Source organism: Peromyscus leucopus, chromosome 2 (genome assembly GCF_004664715.2).
Source record: "Peromyscus leucopus breed LL Stock chromosome 2, UCI_PerLeu_2.1, whole genome shotgun sequence".
Lineage (NCBI taxonomy): Eukaryota > Metazoa > Chordata > Mammalia > Rodentia > Cricetidae > Peromyscus > Peromyscus leucopus.
The window spans coordinates 31,331,985-31,347,652 of NC_051064.1; the positions used below are offsets into that span (position 1 = coordinate 31,331,985).

Consider the following 15,668-nt stretch of genomic DNA (forward strand, 5'->3'; position numbering starts at 1 on the left):
TGTGAGTGGCCATGTATGTGTTGGAAATCTAACTCATGTCCTCTTCAAGAGCAATCAGTGCTATTAACCGATGAGCATTTCTCTAGCCACTGGTTAAAAGTTCTTGACAAATAAATGCCTCAAACTTGACTCCTATTACAATAATCTATGGATGTCACTGTAATACAAATGTCATAAATTTTAGGCTAAATGCAGAATATTCAAAGCTCATTATGAATGGACATATTGATGAGCAAGATGACCAACATATATTAAAGAAACCTACGGTGTTGTCACATAAATGAGCATGTCTTTCACCATGTTGCATTAGTAACTATTGTGTTTCTAAATGGTCTAACCACTCTGACCTCAACTCATAGTCAGCTCTAACAAATGTCTCTACTCAGGCTTCTATAATAGCAGTGTATAATTCTTTGATGCTGGTATATCCTTGCTCCAGTAGTCTGTGGGTCTTCAGTGCATTTCTCGCATTATTTTGCTTTAAGGTCCAGCAGCATCACTTCCTACCAAAGCTATCTCTGAACCAACAATGGGTTCTACCAGGTTGTATGTCCAACATGGCTGATCATGCTGCAGCCTTATATACACTGTAGCCACTCAGAGCAGGTTCTAGAACCCTCTGTCTCTCAGGAGTATTCCCAAGTGTGGAATGTGCTATCCCTAGTACCTAAACAGGCCAATTTGGCATTGTATTTCCTTGTCAGTGGTTATAAAGGCAAAAATGCAATTAATTTAGCATTTTAAACAAATGAGTATGTGTAGGAATGTTCCAGATCACTGAGCCTCTAAATATTTCACCTTATACCCTAGATCATTGTTGGGTTCATGTTCTACTTTCTTTTACAAAGGCCTCTGGAATACTTGCTATTTCTCGCTCATCTGTTCTCATTAGGATGGTATAATTAGCATATCATATTAATTCAGTTACTTAGATTCTTTCAGATGGTAGCATGGCAGAGCGCTGCACAGTTAGCACAGAAGGCAGCAGCATCAGAGAACTTCACTCTATCTTGTGGGAATTCCAACTTCTCCATATTCTGCTTCAGATAGGGATGAAAAGCCTTAGGGAAGACTTGAATCCTGTACAGGTTGAGTATAAGGGTATCCATTATCTTTGAGACTAACAATGTTATGCTTTCAAATCTTGGAATATTTATATATGTATAATGAGCCACCTTGAACATGAGATCCAAGTCTAAACACAAAATTCACTTAGGCTTTATTTTATTTACACACAGTTCAAAGGTGATTTTACACAAAATTTTGACTGCATCTATGTTTTGATTATGACATGTAGCATGAGGACAGCTGTAGTATCTGTCATGTTTGTGCTGAAATATTTCTGATTTGGATGCATTTCAGGTTTTTGTTTTCAAATTTAGGATGGTGTTAATCTGCTATAGCAAATATCCTGCATTGGTATCAAAGCTGCAGTTCAAATGGCCACTTGTTTGAATTTGTTCTGGGCCATTATTGTATAGAGTCCACCTTGGAGAACTAATTAGAAAAATAGGGAGCACCAACTGGGAAAGTAGTTCAATTGGAATTGTCAGCACTGCATAAACGGGGTGTGATAGCTTTGAGATGTAAAGGCAGGAAATCAAAAGTTTAACGTCATCCTCAAATACATAGTGAGTTTGAAACCAGCTGTGGCTACACAAGACCTTGTCCCCAAAAAAACAAACAACAAAGCAAAATCAAAACCAAGGAAGCACCAACCATTTATCGTCTAAGTTGTAAGATTAGTACTAATTGCTCTTCCCATAATATTACATATTGGATCTGTTACTCTGTTTATGGGAGAAGCTGTTTTCTTGAGGGTTCCACCTGTTGCTCACTATTACTTCACTAGTTCAGAAGCCAGTTTGTATCTCTTCCAATCTGCACACAACACTAAGCATCTGGCCAAGAAGTGGGGCATTCCAGGGCTGCACTTGTGGCCTGCCTCCACATTTCCCTCCTAATCAAGATCTGTTCTTTCTTTTCTTTTTACTCTAAAGTTTTTCATACAATGTATTTTGATCATGTTATTCCTCTCCCACCTCCTCCCAGATTCTTCTCACCCACAGAACTTCATGTTCTCTATTTCTCTCTGTCTTTCTTTCCATCTCTGTCTCTTTGTCTTTGTCTCTCTGTCTCTTTTGTTCTCTTTCTCTCCTCTCTCTCAAGAAAATAAAAATAAAAATAAACAAACAAAAAACAGTAAGATAAAAAAATCAAGACCAAACATAAAGTCCCCTCCTCCCCCAACATACACACAAGAGCAAGGAATGTTTTTGGTTGATGGATTCTGTTTTTTGTTGGCCTCCTGCTATTGTGCGTAGGGCTGGTCCTGAAGTGTGCTTGATATACCCAGTGTCATTCCATTTGAGAAAACAGAATTTTCCTTTTCCCTGCAGGCATCAATCGCGAGTAGCTTATTGAGGGTAGGACTGTGTTCATTTCCCCTTCTCAGTGCTGGGATATTTGACTGCTCACCGTGTCCTTGATGTAGCTTCATTCCCTGGGTATCAGCTTGAACAGTGCTACAGTTCTTGAAATGTTTGTTCAGTCTTTCCTCGCCAGGGTAATTGTTCTCCGAGTATATTGCCATAGATCATCATGGTGACAGCTGAAGGGAATAATAGCCATGAAGACATCACTGTGGTAAAGACCTCCCCCACAGGGAATCACTGGACTTAGATTCTGAGAAGTGCCTCAGCCTACAAATTTGGCAAGGGATAAAGTAGGTTTCCAGGCCCATATATCCATTCCAGAAATGGCCATGTCTCTCTCCTCTTTTGTTCTATTGTCTATGGTGGCAGTTCTAGAATTTCTAAATTAAAATGACATGTTGCTTCTCTAGCCTTCCAAGATCCAATTTATTAGTCTGCAAGTACCATCCCCCAGGCTTATTGACAGGGTATGAAATCCTGTAACATGAGAGATGGCTTCCACACCAACTTCTTGTCCAAGTTGATGCTCCATACCTTTGATCCAGCACCACTGAGATCTGGCCCATATGTACTCCTCTAGCTCCTGCCATGAATAGTAGCTAGGTACTGCAGCTCCCTTGGCCTGAGGGCCCTTTCTACTCTTAGTGGGCCAGATGATGTTGTGTATTGACCTTGGTTTTTGTCCAAAATGCAAGGAAGATACAAGTACACATTCTCTTAAGAAATAAAAATCTCCGCATCATCTTCAGTGTAGTACAGGGAGAGGAGGTTCATGGGATCAGAGAGTCAAGGCACTCTTCAGATAGAATATTTCTGAATGTATCCTATTTCTACAGCCAGTGAACATGCTAATTTAACACACCAGATTTTGTGGCCCTCAAATCTTGCTTCTCAGTCATGATAACAACACAGTTACAAGTCTTAAACCAAAACCACTTAAATCAATCTCCACTCCTTTCTGTACCCCTCATCTACTCTGGCAGCAATACCACTTAGCTTCCTCTTCCAAATATGTTCAGAATCTTCCACCACCCCTGTCAGTACCACCATATCCAAATCACACACCATTTCTTATTGACATGATTAATAAACTTATTATTCTACTTGTTTCTAAACTCATAATCTACAACCGCTTCTGAATAGGTCAGGATAATATTACTAACAAGAAAATCATTATATGTCATCTCTAAAAACATTACAGACTCTTCATATCTCAAAAGAGTCAGAAGTTCCAAAATTGTCTGTAATTCTCAGCATTATATGGACCCATTGTTTTTCTGATCTAGTTTCCCATAACTCCTCCTTTACTCACTGTACATGAGCCCCTGTGTTATCCTGGAATATTCCACACACTGTTCTGCCTCTGGGTCTTTAGGTCTGCACTCACTGTTCTCCTGGCTAAAATTCTGGTCACTTCTTTTTGTTTTTTTTCTATCCACTTCAAATTTTTATTAAAATTTATTTTTTTTCTTTTTTTAAATATAACATTTTTATTAATTCTTCAAATGTCATACATGCTTATAGTATATTGTGGTCATAGTTTGACTCCATTCCTCCCCTTAACTCCTCCTAGACCCACCAGCCACCTCCTCATCCCCTGCCAATTTCATGTTCTTTTTATCTTTTTTTTAATAACCCTTGGGTAATCCCATACACTGGAGCGTGGTTGACTTACCAGAGTCCATACCCATAAAGAGAACTGAGTTTCCCTCCTCCAGAAGCCACCAGCTCTCAGTAACTCCTTAACAAGGAGTGGAAGCTCATGCGACATCCCCCCCCACACACACATGCAAAATTATGAGTTCTTTTTGTAATTATTTTTTTGAAATGATTATATAATAGTATAGTTTCCTCTTATTTTTCTTCCCCCCAATCCCAAACCCTCCCATTAACCCCTCCTTGCTTTCCTTCAAATTTTTGGCTTCCTTTTTCATTAATTATTGTTACATATGTATGTGGGGGTGGCAAGTGTATTACTAAATACATAAATATAACCTTCTTAGTCTGTGTAATGCTATTTGTGTGTATGTTTCAGGGCTGACCACTTGGTATTAGATAACTAATCAGTGTGCTCTTCGCTGGGGAGGACTGTTTCTCCCACTCTCTGCGTTCCTTAGCTGCCTGCAGTCTTTTGTGTAGGGCTGAGGCCTCTTGGGCTTTCTGTAGCAACAAACGCTCATCGATTTGGGCACATCTATTGTCTTCCTTGTTCAGCTCATGTTTGGGCAGCCATGTAGGTGAGACTTCATGGATGTACCTTCTGACATTTCTAGGAGACATTCTCACAGCAAACTCCCTGATCCTCTTCCTCTTATAATCTTTCAACCCACTCTTCTGAAATGATCTCCAAACCTTCTGAGGTGCTGAAGTTGTGTTGTAGATTTATCTACTGGGATGGAAGTTGTGTTCTTCTATAATGTTCTCTGACAGTCACAAAGAGAAGTTTCCTTGATGAGATGTGAGGTATCTTACCGGTGGGTATAAGGCAAATATTTTGAACGTAGTTAGGGATTATGCTGTTTTAGTACAGTGGTGGTGTAGGTTCTCTTTCAATATTCATGACTTTTGTAGCCTTGGTAGTTAGCTCAGTTTTCCTTACCAGACATGATTTCCCCCGTGCTGAATGGAAAAATTTAATTTTCTTAATGGAGATTTTCCTGATCACCCAATCTGTCTGAGATTTTATCTGGAATATCTCTCAAAGACTCAAATGTTAAAGGCTTGATCATCAGCCTGGCTCCTTTAGAAGGTGGAAGGTCATTAGGATGTATCCTGAAGAGGGTTTGTGGCTCTGGCCATCCTCCTTTTGAACTCAGCTTTAAAGTAAAGAATTTTGACATGCTTTGCTGCTGCAGTGTAGGCAACAGGACCAGCCACTCACGGACTGAGTCATAGTGAACTTTTCTTTTCTTCTAAGCTGATTATAGCAGGTATTTTGTTACATTAATGTAAAACTGGCAAGCTATCTGAAAGTCTGATCCTTACATTCTGGATTTTTCTTTTATTCATCACTTTCCCAAAGTATTCTATCCAATGATGTATTCAATGTAGAAAATTTTACAGGAAAACTACAACTTTGTGTCTCTTTTCTCTTTAATAAAAACTCTACAAAGAGCTTTTTTTTAAAAAAAAATTCATTCAATGCTATATCTTTATTGGTATCATTATATATATTTATTGAATATCCCCTTATGACTACAAACTGAGCTATAATACTGCCCATGAGCTTTAGCATTGCTGAAAATTGTTCAGTTGTGTTTTTCCAAGAAGCATACAAAGCCTCAGAAACAACTGTACTAATGACTGGTTATTGTTCTAAGTATAGACTAAATTTGTTTTATAATTGTGTTATGGAATGCAAATGGATTCAAACATATTTCTCACTTTGGATAATTTACACTGGGTAATCAGACTAATGTACACACAGATAGCACGTGGAAATATTTACAAAACAAACCTCCCTATAATCATGCTAAGCTCCATTCTTAGTCCATGATAAATAACTTTCCTTTCTTAGGTTAAAAAAAAGTGTTCACCACCAGTAGCTTAAAATAATTATGTCATCTTTTAAGAAAATGTTCAAGGTTATAATTGTAGACTATTTAGTTTTAACTTATTTAAGTTTTTTCAGTTGGCTGTATTTCTGGCCTACAAAGACTGACATTTGGAAAACTTCCCGAGGTCTTCCATGATTGGCTGTCTTTGTTCACTGAATTAAGCCCTGTCTGTTTAATAAATCACACTACCAAAGCTTGGCAGCTCGAAATCTCCTGTAATCCCACCTTCAAGGAACCAAACTCATTTCCACTGGAAGAGCAAGAAGCACTCTAACCACTGAGCAATCTCCAGACCCCAAGCCATGTACCCAGCAATTGCCTATGGTTTAAATTGCTAGTCTGTCTTTTTCTTATTGAGAAGAATTCTTTATGTAGTCTACTTCATGCCTTGTAAGATGTGTGTCAAATACCTTTTCCTGCTCTGTGGTTTTCTTCGTCATTCTTGTCTTTTGAAAAGTCTCATGAATGTGATGCATGTGTAGAAGGATGGGAACATTCAGAGAACACAGCTCAGTGGACATTTCCCACCTGAGCATGTCATGGGAACTGATTGAGACCCACACATGGATGGGATGATCTGCATCCTACCTGGTACCTTCTGATACTAGACCTTTTACATTTAAATGTGATGTAATTTACTAGTCTTACCCTTTAAATTTGCATTTTTAACTGGTTAACAAACTTTTGCTTCCCTTAAGGTCATGAAAATGTTGCATCACATTTTTTTTTTTTTTTATACTTATGAATGCCCGGCCTTAGCTTGTTTTAGTTTCTAGCCAGCTTTCCTTAAATTAACCCATTTATCTTTTGCCTCTGGGCTGTTCCTGTTCCCTAACTTCTGTAAATCTTACTCTTTCTCTGTGGCTTGCTGTGTAGTTGGGTGGCTGGTCCCTGGAGTCCTCCTCCTTCTCTGGCTACTAGATCTAGCTCTCCTCCCAGATTTTCCCTCTATATATTCTTTCTGTCTGCCAGCCCCACCTATCATTTCTCCTGCCTTGTTATTGGCCAGTTCTTTATTAGACCATCAGGTATTTTACACAGGCACAATAACATAGCTTCATAGAGTTAAACAAATGCAACATAAACAAAAGTAACACCCCTTAAAATAATACTCTACTAGAGCTGAAAACTCCTGGAATATATCCTTTGCTTCTGAATTGCTCCGTAGCTGGCCTACGGGGATGCTGCCATTGGATCCTCTCTGTAGCCACCTGAACACCTACTGCCACTGGAACTTTAGGACATTCCTGACCATCTCAACATAGTAGTCATCTGGAAGTGGCTTCCTCTGACTCCCAGGCTGTAGAAACTTCTTAATTTTCGGAATGTTGCTGATTCTTGTCTTAAATGCCTGCAGCAGAGGGAAGTCAGACAGCACGGGAGCGCTAAGTTCTTCCACCATCAGAATGGCTCCTCACAGCTATATGGATGTCCAACTGAGCTGGTTGCCAACAAGAAAAGCTTCCTCGTGGTCCTTTAAAATCATTTCAAAGACAGGGAAGCAATGAGTTTTAGCTCTCTTCACGATTAATTCATAATTCTCCTCTTTTTCTTCAGGGAGTTTAAATGGTGATCATTATCATCAGGTCCAGTATATATGTCATTCCTGACTCTCTCCTTCAGATCCTTCCCATACAAATTGTACTTGGCAGCCAGGTAGCTGAGGATGGTTCTAGACTATGTCAGCAGCGTTCCATCCATTTCAACCAAAGGTACTTGGTCAAAAAGCAGGTGTCCATCCTTTTGCAACTTCTCATACTGTTCTCTTGTGTCAAGAAATATTTCTTCAAACTCTACTCCTGCCATAGCCAGGACACTATCCTGCCTCTGCCATGAAAGTAGTAGAGCTTGGGTTTGGCGTCTATGACTCCTGGTTCAGAGTTTCCATATTCTTCTAGGATTGGGTCTCTGCATCACATTCTTTACAGTATAAGTTTTATACCCATAACTCTTTGTGAATTCTTTTGCTATAGTAATCCACCATTGCCCACAAAGCTGTGGATAACATCAACCTTGTTTGAGATGTATTTTTCTCAGTTGAGAGCTTCCCTACTTTCCCTTAGAGAATTGCCTGTCTTTTCGATATGTACACTACAGATCACTATCACCATTAAGTAAAGCATGGGCCACCACAGCGCATGTACTGCAGTTTCTCAGTAGTCTGTCTAATAACCAAGATGGTGGCTGAATGTCTAATAATGAGTGGCATAAAATATGTGGTTACTGTGGGCCAAGAACATAGCAGGATAGTACCAAATCCCACCCTGCTATGCACACAGTTTTAAACTTATGAATTATTTATTTCCAAAATTTTTATTTAGTATTTTTGGATTGTGATTAGCAGTGGATAAGAAACTGAAAAAAAATAAAGCCTGAAATAATGAGGAGCAAGTATACACTGTAAGGGACAAGTTTTTGGGGTTTTGCTTGCTTATGTCAAATAGATACCCACTCTACTGAAGAAATAACTGGTTCCCTAGTGACACATATTGTCTGCATAAGGTAGCCATTGGAGTAGGCCTGTTTCTGGCCCCTCAGTGGGTTCCCTCAGTCTGCATTTGTGCTTGCATTGATAAGGTCACAGCTCAAATACCAAGCTGTATGACAAGACTTTACAGCCGTGACCATCATCAGCTCTTCAATTTTATTTTTGCTCTTTTGCAAAGTGCTCTTTGCTGTTCTTGGTTCTTTTTATTTCTATAGAAACATAGAATTTTCCATTTCTTTTAAAAACTCTCTTGGGGCTTTGATAAGGATTACATTGATTTAATAAATTTAGAGCAAGATGGGGTCTTTTTATGCTGTCTTTTCCTCAGGGATACTTTAGAGTCCCTCCTTCACTTAGATATTCTGTAATCTGAAAAGGTGGTGATTTAATGGAGCTTTTGCACATTGTCTGTTCAATTTGCCATTAGGTATTTTTCATACTGCTACGCGATTCTAAATGCATTTACTTATTATTGGTTTATAGATTTGCCACAACCTTTCAAATAGCAACCTTACTGTATTTACTGCCTTATCACCAAATTTTATTTATAGTCTTTTGGATTTTCTTCAGATACAATCTCAAAGCTGGAGAGATGGCTTCATGTGTAAAGTGCTTGCCGTCAAGTGTAAGGACTTAACTCTGAATCCCAATGCCTGTATAAAACCAGGTACGAGAGCATCTATAATCTCAGTGCTCCTAAGTGGAAGTGAGAGATGCAGATATGAGAATCCTGGGAAACTCATGGGCCTATTAACAAGCAAGAGACCCTACCTCTCAAACAAGTTAGAAGACAAGGGCCGATACTGCTGATCCACACACACTTGTGTTGTATATGCACCCACACATGCGCAAGAATATAAATATGCACATATATACAAATCACACACACATATAACAGTTTTACAATTAGAACCCTATTTCTGTGGAAAAAAAGTATTCCTTTTTAATCATCATGTCTTTATTTTTATATCATTCTTCTTAGTCTTAATACAGATACCTATGTCTCGGGCCTAGTCAGTGGGTCTGTGGAGTTCATAGGAAGTCTTGCCCTGAATTCTCCATGAAAATGTTGAAGCATGTAAATGGTTTCCTTGCATGTGGAGGTTTCTATTTCATTCATTTGTGAGGGCTCAGAATGAATGCATTTCTGGATCTGTAAGAATACAGTAAGAATCGTTTGCTATTGAAATAGACTACAAAATACATAGTGGCAGCTTTTGTGAATTTAGGTTTTCTAATGTGTTGTGTTTTTTTTTTTTTTTTTCTGAAGACTGAGGTTTTCACAAATTTAACTTAGAGAAATCATCCGTAGGTGATTCTCTTGTGAACTCTCTCTGTGTGGCTTGTCTGAGTGAGTCAGAAACTCATGTATATGTCACACAAATAATAGCATTTCAAATTGGAATTCCAATATCTAAATGGAGTCTTCTCAGGATTGTAACCCCAAAAGTTCTCAGAGGTAAATACAGATACTATGAAGTTAGTTTAATAAAATCAAAACCCAAAATATGATGTTTAAAGTATTTGGTGTTTGATTAAGCTCCCTAGGGGCTATGGGTGTCTAGAGCAACAATTTGATTGAACAGAACAATAAATGCAGTGCTGGCTGTATTTTTTTCTGTTTCTTTCTCATCTGCTAGAAAAATATAGATAATAGAGCTCATTTATTTTCTTTACATTTCAGAGCTCTGCAGATGGGAAAACATAGCCCAGTGGAAATGATTTCTGGCAACCTTGAGAAGATATGTTAGCATTTTGTGGCATTTCTCTCCATGACATGTAAAGCATGGCTTTCCCTCATTGCAGTGTCACAGTGAAGTGTCACAATAAAGCCAAAATAGTGTGCCCTCAGGGAAAACTAGAAAGGGACCATTTTCTATGCACACACAAAGGGTAATATTTATTATAAAGCCTTTCATTTTAGCTCCAAATGCTGCCTGGGCTGTGAGTACTTTGCAATAGAGAAATGCACAGAATGTGAAGTTTAAAGCAAATGTTATGTGTAAACCTAATTTTTGTAAATGTAAATAAAAAGTGTAAAATAGAATGCTGTCATGGACATGTGTGTATTCATAGTCTGCAGAGTGCTGGAAAGTGGCAGCATTGGCTGATGCTGGTGGAACACAAGGAGCACTAAATTGGGAGCCACAAAGCTCTGTCTTGACCTGGTTTGTCATCACTGATACCATTTTCTTAATCCTTAACATGTAATATAGAAATTATCCTCCCATTTTACATGTGGGAAATTTAATGTTCCAAAAGATCCAACAGTTTATGACAGGTTACACAGCCAGGATTACTCAACCTGTTTCAATACCCTTAATAGAAGATAAATCTAAACCTGTACTTTTTAATTAATTAAATTTGTTCTTCAGTGGTTTCATACTTGTCTATATTTATCTGATTATTCTTACTCTACCCTCTTGTCTTATCTCTCCCTTCCACCCCTGTCATTCCAACTCTCCTTTTCCACATCCATGTTTTTTTTTTTTTGTTTTGGGACCCAGTGAGTTTAACCAGCACTGTCTCTTGTGGGTGTGGAACTATCACTGAGGTCTGCTAGGCTCACCTATAAGAACACAACAGAAAACAATGATCTCACCTCCCTAATATCTCTAAATAGCCAGTAATGTCTCAGGGAGGGATATGGCCCCGTGAGCCAATTCTCTGTCTTTGACTGACTATTGATAGGTCAGTCTTGTACAGGCCCAGTGCAGGCAAACTCCACTGTTGTGAGAACAGGTTCCAATGGCTGCCATGCAATGAAGGTAGTATTTCACAGTCCCCTTATGATCCAGCTCATGCATTCTTTCTATCCATATCTGGTATAGTATTCCCTGAGCCTTACAGGGGAGTGATATAAATGTCCTATTTAGAACTGAGTGCTCACTTATTCTCAGCACTCTGAACAGCTACGAGTCTTTGTATTTGCCACTGTTCAAAGAGGAGCTTCTCTGATCAAAACTGAGAATAGTATTTGGTATTTGTCAATGGGCATAAATATTATTGAGAAAGCATAAATTCATACTTTTGATTAAAAAAAAAACATTTATATTGTTCTTCATCCTACACTTGCAAAAGTATTATTTGATCCAAATATTGAGCTTGATTTTCATCACCATTGATAGCCATCTCTTAAGTACCAAGCTACTTCTCCAATTTGGGTCATAATCAGATTTTACCTTCTTAAACATTTATGTGTACCTAATTGTGTTTATATGTGTATTGTTGGGTGTGAGTGTGTACACATTTGAAAGCAGGGGCCAGTGCATTGCAGAAGCAAGTCTCTGATCTCTTCAAGCTGGTAAGCAGTCTGTAAGCAGTCTGATGTGGGCACTAGAGGCTGAATTTGGGTCCTGAGTAGCACCTGCTCATAGCTGAAGAGCTGTCTCCCCAATCCTTGCCATGTTGTTTTTTGAAATTCTGCAGCTCAATATCATCACTAGATAAAACAGTTGCCGTGTAAGTGCACCTGAAAATCACTAACCAAAGCCCTGTGTCAATCTCTTTCCCTTCAGTCAGAGAATTCTGTCCCTATATATAATCACTTCCTACAGAATTTGTCCAAATCTATTGATCTGGTTTGGAAATACAGAGGATAAAATAAGCTGTGAGCCCCTGCACACTGGACTCAACTGTCAGTCCCACCAACGAGTAGTTTTGCTTGCTTGTTTGTGGAATGCTACTTTCTGTGTGAATGAGTAATGGTATATGATGCTATTTAAAAAGATAGAGTCTGAAGGACTAACAGCATGTGTGCATCCCCCATCATGAAAGAAAGAAATGATGTTTTCCCTGCTGATTTGCCCTTCCTAACTAGAACATGATGGATGGCTGCTGGTGCCATAAAATCTCTTTCCTCCACCACCTTTATCTTCTTAAATGTTATGATTACAGTGCTGTTTCATGTAGGATTCACCTTTCTAAACACATTTGTAAATGTATGACACATATTGTTGACCTGAAAAAGTTGTGTTTTTTGATTTTGTTCAATTAAACTTTTGTGTCTATTTATTGGCAATTCTCTACTTCTATCCTTCAACACCTAGCAACCACTATTCCTTATTATAATGTTTTATTTATTTTTAAAGTCTTCATACATCTTACATAATTTATTTTGATCATAAATCCACCACATCCACCACTAACTCTTTCCAACTCCTCCTACTGCTCCCGTTCCATCTTCCAACTTAAGTCCTTACTTTGTTGTTGTTATTAATGACCCCAAGTCCAGTCAGTATATATGAATGGGTCTATCCACTGGGACATTGACTAATCTATTAACAACCATGTTCCCAAAGGAGAGTGACTGTCCCTCCCTCAACAACCATTAGCTTCCAATGGCTGCTCCCACAAGGGTGAGGCCTCTGCGATACTTCCTCCCATTCAAACTGGAATTTCGACTGACTTCACATTGTACCGGTCTTGTGTAAGTGACCACAGCTGCTGTGAGTTGATGTAGGCAATAGCTGTGCCCTGTCTAAAAGTCAGTGTTTCACAGCTTTCTTCCTCATCCACTGGCTTTTACATTCTTTCCATTCCTTCTTCAGGGATGCTCTTTGGACTTTGGATAGGAGAGGTTAATACAGATGATTCATCCACAGTGGAGCTCTCACAGTTACTTATACTTGATTCTTTGATGAATTTTGAGTTCCTTAATTAACTGTTACCCACGGGGAAAAAATAAGCTTCCCTGACCAAAGTTGAGTACTATGGGTGTAAACAAATATTCAGAAGACAATTTGACAGCATAACTACTTAACATAATAACAATAGTTTCCCCACTAGGGCCTGTGATATCCCAAGTCATGGGATTTTGACCAGATTTATAGTACCAGGCATGAAATCTCTTCTATGGACCAGACCTCATATGGTTAGTTGTTCCTATAATATTCATACCACTATTGCAACAGTGGGCACGTCTTGCTGGACAGGGACTAGGACAAACCACTGATGCCTTTTACCTCCCAGCAGCCTGTATAGAAACTTTTGGCACTATAAAAGCTAGCTAGTGGGGGAATAATTCCCTGGTCAGTCAAGACAACCACTATTTCTTTGATTCTAAAGTGTACCTCTCTTGTGTTCCTCGTCTGTAAGAGAAATCATGAACATTTTTCTCTCTGTATCTATGATTTATTTTACATAGTATAATACATGTCTTCAAGTTGATAAATGTGACAATATTTCTTTCTTGTTTAAAGTTGAATTGTACATATTGTATGTATAAAACATTTTCTTTATCCATTCATCTTCCATGGATGTTGAGGTGTTTCCACAGATTGGTCACTATAAATATTGCTACATATAACATTCAAATCAATATGACAAATCCTCAAAAATAGAGCTACTATTGCTTCACCAATCCAATTTCTGGATATTTCTACAAAGGAATTAAATTAGAAGTCTTCCTGATTAAATCTTCATTTTAATATGTTTTGTTAGCTTCTGCTCTAATACTAATTTAAATCACTCAAATTCTTAAAATGCATTTTCCATCTCTTCTTTTAATGTCTAAACTACAGAAGAGTCTCTCCTACTTTCTACAAATTGCCCTATGTCCCGAGAAGGTCTTTGCAACTTTACCTGAATATTTTCTGAGATTTTTCAGGGAGAGAGGTGTGGAAGTTCATTTGATTTTGAAATGTGTTATTTGGTGGTTTTTTAGTCTTTCTTGGGAGGCCCACAACCCAACTCCCAAATAAATCACATACAGAGGCTTATTATTACTTATGAATGCCCAGCCTTATCTTGGCTTAGGTTCTTGCTAGCTTTTCTTAACTTTAATTATCCCATCCACCTTTTGCATCTGGGCTTTTTCCATCCTCTTACTTCTGACTTGCTATGTAGCTAGGTGGCTGGCCCCTGGAGTCCTCCTCCTTCCTCTCTCATTCCTAGATCTCCCCTTCTAGTTTTCTTCTATATATACTCTCTGTCTGCCAGCCCCACCTATCCTTTCTCCTGCCTCGCTATTGGCCATTAAGATATTTATTAGACCATCAAGTGTTTTACAGAGGCACAGTAACACATCTTCACAGAGTTAAAAAAATGCAATATAAACAAAAGTAACACACCTTAAAATAATATTCCACAACAGAAATATTGAGAATTTCTTGAACTCTCTTCACATACCTATCATGTCTTACCTCATCTTCATGTCCTTGACATGTCCTTCAAATGTGAGCTGATTATTAGGACGGTGGGTGTAAGGGCAGTTCTGTATGCCAAGTCCTTTCTCTTTATATCAGCATGGTGTGCAGTCTTGTGCTTTTCCAGACCAGTAGTTTCAGTACACATAGTTGTCCACCTTCGGTAGGCCCTCTTACCAAAATGTGTGGGGCCCTAAAATGTGTGGGGCCCTTACTACCATCTATCTGGTCATGCTTCCTTTCCTTTCCTGCATTTCCTGTACTTGTTCACTTTAAGCCTGGATTCAAATCTGTGAAAACTCATTAGTTTATTTAGGAAAACTCACTCATTTTTTCCTTTCTGAATTTTTAGTTCCCTCGTTTCCACTTTTTATGAGATTCTAACTATTACCCCTCTCCCCTTTCAAGGTTTTTTTTTTTTTTTTCTGTTCCCTCCCTTGGAAGTTTCTGCATCTACTTTTTCATATTTAAGAATGTGTATCTGACTTCACAGAATTGTTTTCCTGAACATGTCACTGTCACCATCTCTGTATAGTGTTCCTGTTAGAGCGGAAAAGGTGCTTCTGACCAGTTGTTAGTATTACCAAGATTTTTTTCAGAGCTGAGTTAGTAAACTGTTTCTCTGTTTCCAGGATTCTTTCTCTTGGATTTTTTCATGTGAAGCTCATTCATTCATCTTCAAATAGCATTTAACAATATCTGTCATAGATTCACTGTCAAAATCCTCTGATCGTCACAGATCTTGCCAAGAGAGTGGTTCTCTTAACTTCACACAGTAATCTGCATTAATTCTGTATGAGGTGCATATAAGAAACCTGTGTTGAAAGGGCCTCCCTTGGGAACATTTCCAAACAGAACCATGTGAGAACAGGAATAAGGATAAACTGTTGTTCGTTTTTGTGAAATCAAATCTTATTTATTCTCCTTTTATTTGTTTGTATGTGTGCCAAAGGAGTGAGAATCCAAAGGCACATTTCTGTGTAACAACTCTTCACATTTTTGTGTCACTGGAGATGGTTGATTGAATGTCCATAGTTGTTCT

General features: G+C 38.5%; 1 protein-coding gene and 1 pseudogene across 8 annotated transcripts in view; one reads left to right on the forward strand and one right to left on the reverse strand.

Annotated features, from left to right (window-relative positions):
- St18 (ST18 C2H2C-type zinc finger transcription factor) overlaps window positions 1-15,668 on the forward strand; it is a 312,791-nt gene that overhangs the window by 232,871 nt on the left and 64,252 nt on the right. The gene's annotated exons all lie outside the window — the stretch shown is intronic.
- On the reverse strand, window positions 7,212-14,634 carry LOC114687717 (annotated as a pseudogene).